This window comes from Cebus imitator, unplaced genomic scaffold (assembly GCF_001604975.1).
Source record: "Cebus imitator isolate Cc_AM_T3 unplaced genomic scaffold, Cebus_imitator-1.0 Scaffold448, whole genome shotgun sequence".
Classification (NCBI taxonomy): domain Eukaryota; kingdom Metazoa; phylum Chordata; class Mammalia; order Primates; family Cebidae; genus Cebus; species Cebus imitator.
The window spans coordinates 1,066,973-1,072,596 of record NW_016107763.1 but is presented as its reverse complement, the minus strand read 5'-3'; positions in this window follow the sequence as shown (position 1 = coordinate 1,072,596).

The following is a 5,624-nucleotide window of genomic DNA, read 5'->3' as shown; positions in this document are numbered from 1 at the left end:
ACAGGGTTTCACCATGTTGACCAGGATGGTCTTGACCTCTTGATCTCGAGATCCACCCACCTCGGCCTCCCAAAGTGCTGGGATTACCGGCATGAGCCACTGGGCCCAGCCCAGGTGGCTGTTTTTAACCTGAGGCAACTGGCAAAGGGTACATAACAAGGGAGTGCAAAGGAATTTATCTAGATAAGTTTGTTTACCTGTTTCTCTGGAAACCAACCTTTGCTCATCCAGGCGCAGGACTTCCTGCTACTGGGGTAGTCCACAATGTTGATTACCCACAACTAGTGTTTGCTCCAGGCCTTTGTCATTAAATCTGTACTAAATAAATGTGAGCATCTCAGGCTTCTTAGGGCTGCACTTTCTTGTTGGCTGTGCTAAGCTGTGAGGTCCCCTAGCTACACACAAGTAAAACATCTGTGTCTGCGTACTCCATTCCTCTGTTGCTCTGCCAGAGTCTGCAGAGAACACTTGGCACTTTGTCTTTCACATTTTCTGTCTGGAATACTCTTACCCACACACTGTCTTATCCGAAATGATCTTCACCTAGTACACTCTTCTTCATCCATCAAGACACACACTTTGATGTTCTTTCTGCCTGACCAGAGTTCAAGACACACACACAAATGAGAGCATTTTTATATTATTTCTGCCTGACCAGTGTTCCGGCACTCTATTCACACCTTTTCACGCCTCTTGAGTCACACTATGGACACATCTGTCTTTCTCTATGCTGGAAGTCCCTTGGAGCCAAAGACCATTTGGGTAGTCACAGAGCCTAACACAGAGGCTTCCTGATAGAAAGCATCACAAAAAATGTTTTCTGAATATTACAAGTTAGAAAGATTGAAGCAATTTTAAATGCAAAAAGCCAAAGAACAGCAAATATTCGTTGAAGAATCGAAGACCAAGAGAAAAAAATTTCTGAGGAGAGTCAAGGAATCCATTCCTTGTTATTCTTACACTGGCTAACCGATTCATAGACAGGATATAAGGGAGCTGCAAAGAAGATGCAACTGGCGAGGTAAGGTTTAATTAATCAAGAATAGCTTTTGATTCAACAAAATCTAGCTGCATTGCCTTCCAGAAGATCCCATGATGAGATGGCGGTGACCCCAGTGATCCCCAGAAAGCCACTTGCGCATTGTACTCCATAGAGCTGCAACAGAAAACTAGAAATTCCATCTCAGCCTCAGAGACTGAGGGGGACTGAAAGGACAACTTTACCTTCTAAGAGATAATTACAATTAATAAATTAATTAAATATACTGCCTTCAAACTGTATAGAACTGATTACAGCTAGTGCTCAACTTACAACCACGATTGGTTCTGACAGACTGGTCGTAACATGATTTGGTCGTAAGTTGAGTAGGCTATATGTATAGTACTGTGAAATGATGTTATAAAAATCTTTAAGTCATATTTTATCATAATTTTCTTTCATTGTTATATATCATAATTTTCTTTGTTCATTGTATGCCATTTGTATCATCTCTACACCATTTTGTTTCTTATTTTTACATTCATCACGTTTAAGTAAAACACTGCATTACCAGTACAACTGGTTTAATATTTGCAAAACATACAAAATTACAAAATACAGGTGCATACAAAAATACAAAATACAGGTGTAAAAAATACCATAGGAAACATTTTCCCAATTGCAAAACATATCAAAATATATAAACATGTACGAAACATTTTATTGGCCGTTTTTGAATTTGATCTTCCATCCAAATATATAGCAATTTCTCCATTTCCTGGATGGGCCCGCTTCGTTGCTTTGTTATAACTGTTGATTGCATGGGTGCAGAACCTTTCACAGCTTCACGAATTCTTTCTTTATCTTTCAAAATCGTCGACACAGTCGAGTGTGATAACTTCGTATCACGTGCGATCACATTCACTTTCTTTCCTCCTTTGTACCACTTAATTACGTTCATTTTCCTGTCGAGATCAATGGCTTTTCTTTCCTTCTTGGGAGGCTGAGGCGTAGAAAAAGACAATTTCTTCTTGGTAGACACCTTGGGAGGGGTTTGATGAAAAATATCCAGGACACAAAACACAAATTGCTGTACCGAGTCTGGGATAACAGTTGAAATGGTGCACGCGGAGATGGTAACGCTGCCGGAAGCTGGTCCGTACTGTCATACGCCCAGCTGGGCAACGTTTGCACTGCCAGATGCAGAGCAGTCATGGCTAGCGATTGTGGTCGTAAAGTCAAATGGTCGTAAAGTCGAATGGTCGTAAGTTGCATAGGCTGTAAGTCAATCAATACCTGTACCTTCAGCTACACCTCTTCCAAGCAGCATATAAAAATACCAAGGCGGGTGGATCACGAGGTCAAGAGATCGAGACCATCCTGGTCAACATGGTGAGACCCCGTCTCTACTAAAAATACGAAAAATTAGCTGGGCATGGTGGCGCGTGCCTGTAATCCCAGCTACTCGGGAGGCTGAGGCAGGAGAATTGCCTGAACCCGGGAGGCGGAGGTTGCGGTGAGCCGAGATCGCGCCATTGCACTCCAGCCTGGGTAACAAGAGCGAAACTCAGTCTCAAAAAAAAAAATATATATATATATATATAACCAACTTATTTCTTTGCATGTGAGTTTGAGTGTGACATAAAATCATAAACATTTCTATCACATAATGGCTTTGCATGAGCCAAGGTAAAAATTTTTCTCCTTGTGATGTACATTAAACATAGCTTATGATGTGCATACCAATACACATCATATGATAATTTTGTATTTTTATTCTGTGTAACCTTATGGAGGCAGCAGTTTTTGCCAGTGGTCATAGCTAGAAATTAGGATATGGGTGTGTCATTTAAGCTCTCTCCTGAACTTTGCTGATAAAATGATGAAATTTTTTTAGTTAACTCACAAATACTTACTCCTAAGAGCCCACAGAGTTTCTTTGAAGGTGGTATTATTTTTTATTGCAACACTTACTCCATGAATAACTGCTAGAGTCATCATAAAGCAGTGATCCCTGCAAGCTGTCATTTCATGCCATCTTTACTACTCATTTTAATAAACACTATCATATCTTGGTAATGAACACTTCCATCTCAGTTTCACAGGGTATTGCTGATATATTTATAAGTAGTTCACTGCAGCATATTTCTGGAAGTTATGATTTATATTTAAAGCAATATTACAACTTAGCAAGGACTCAGAGGCAAAAATTAATCATATAAAGTTAAAATATTTTTAGTAAAAAGCCTAAAATATTAATTGATAAACTCTGCCTCTCCTTTTTAGTGTGCTAGATACTTGTGGAAATGCGTGACTGAAACTCTCAGAATATCAGTTTTGGGAAGATGCTCATATTATATGAAAATATTTAATTGGTAACAGTCTTATAAAGAAGTAAATGTTTTAAAAAGAGTGTAGATGTCACTGATGGATGTGGGCAAAGACAACATATAATTGTTGAGATCAAAAACACTGTTCAGTGCCTAGAAACACATTGTAATATCCTATGTCTGCATAGCATTTTAGAGTTTACAGCATTCATCGGTCCTTTATCTCTTTTAAGCACATGAAGTGTTGGGAGATGCAGGAAGCAAGTTTAATTGACATGATCTCTGCCCTTTGGAGAAAGAAACCCGAAACTTATTGAAAACCATGATTTTATTTTTTTCACACCATTGATATCACTGTTTTTTCCCTTTGTTCATAAACTGATTTTTACTCACAAAGCTATATTCCAACATTCCCATGAACATGACAAGAAAATTCTTTGGCAATGCATAATCAGGTAATCATGGAAAAAACATATGACAATTTGATACTGCTATATTTTATTCTTTATACACATACCACTCCTCAAGGAGAGAATGACCAGCAATGTCATCAATATTAGCAAATTTGTTTGTGTTGATATAACCTTACTTAATGGTTAGTGTGTTCCCTAGGGTATGACCAAGACAGATGATCTTTCCTTAATGCTGTGTCACAGAAGAGTTTGAATGATCAAACTCCACTCTTGCCTGGAGTAGACTAACCTTGGCTAAATCATAAGATAACCCTGACAGGCAGAGAGAGAGAATTTGTCACCTTTAAGTGTTTTTCTACGTAATATTGTATAATGATGACAACACTATTAGTTTCCCAAAGACTCTGCATGGAACTGAGTACCTTCCTTGAACTGGTAATCTATGATTATCCCCTACTGTTTTCAGTCTAACTTTATCCCTAACCCTCCTATGTAAAATGGATTCCTATGCAGGCATTACTCAGGATCGCCAAGATTCCTACTTTCTAGGAATCTTAGTGATTCCTAGAAACAAAACATAACCCTTAAAGTTAGGCAATGACCATGTGACTTTCCTTGACCAGAGAAATGTGAGAAGTGACCTGTATTACTTCTGGATGAAAGCACTTGAGGTTTGGTGTGCAGTTCTCCACACCCTTCCTCTGCCATGGTGCTCATGGAAATGTCACAGGAGTGAAGCAGGCTAGAACAATGAGTCATTGTGATAGTAGCACTGGAAATTTTGCATGAGAGATAAATTTATTTTTGTTGTATTAAGCCACTGAGATTTTGATGGCATTTGTTACAGCAGCATAATCTAGCCTACCCTGACTGATACAGTCTCTCACTAGCTCAGTCACCAGTTATGTAGCATCCCACAACTGCATATGTAACCGTTATACCAGTAGGTGGTATACATATACATACATGAGTTGACTCCAGTCACTGTTGAGAGCAGTGTCTCAAAGAAATACCTGGGAGCAGCAGGAAGGTAGTTGGGATAAATCATACTGGGTTCCACATCCTTGCCAGGTCTCTGGTTTAGCACTGAGGGCTCCCCAGTGCAAATAACCATCTTGATTTAACACCAAGGAGGTATCAGTTTTATGGGAGGAGAAAGGGGTTTAACATAGAACACACTAAAATCTAGTGGCTGGCCACATTGCCCAAATGAAATAGAATAGAGAACACAGAAATAAAGCAACATATTTATAGCCTACTGATCTTTGACAAAGCTAACAAGAACTTACACTAGGAAAGGACATCCTCTTAAATTAATGGTGCTGAGAAAATTGGATAGCCACATGCAGAAGAGTGAAACTGGATCCCCTATCTCTCGCCATATACAAAAATAAACTAAAAATGGATTAAAAACTTAAAGACCCCAAGCTATAAAAATACCAGAAGAAAATTAGGGAAAACTCTCCTGGACATTGGTCTAGGAAAAGAATTTATAACTAAGACCTCAATAACATAGACAACAAAAATAAAAATAGACAAATGTGATTTAATTAAGCTAAAAAATTTCTGCACAGCAAAAGACATAACAAAATGAAAAGACAACCTGTTGAATGAGAGAAAATATTTGCCAACTATTCGTTTAAGAGGAGACTAATACTTAGGCTACATAAGGAACTCAAACAACTCAGGAGGAAAAATAAAACAAGCCCATCAAAAAGCGGGCAAAGGAGATGAGTAGACCTTTCTCAAAAGAAGATTATAGATAGCTAACAGGTTTATGGGAAAAAAAAGTTTAACATTATTAATAATCAAAGAAACACAAATCAAAACCACAATGAGATACCATCATACCCTAGTCAGAATGGCTATTAGTAAAAAGACACACACAAAAAAAGTTTGCTG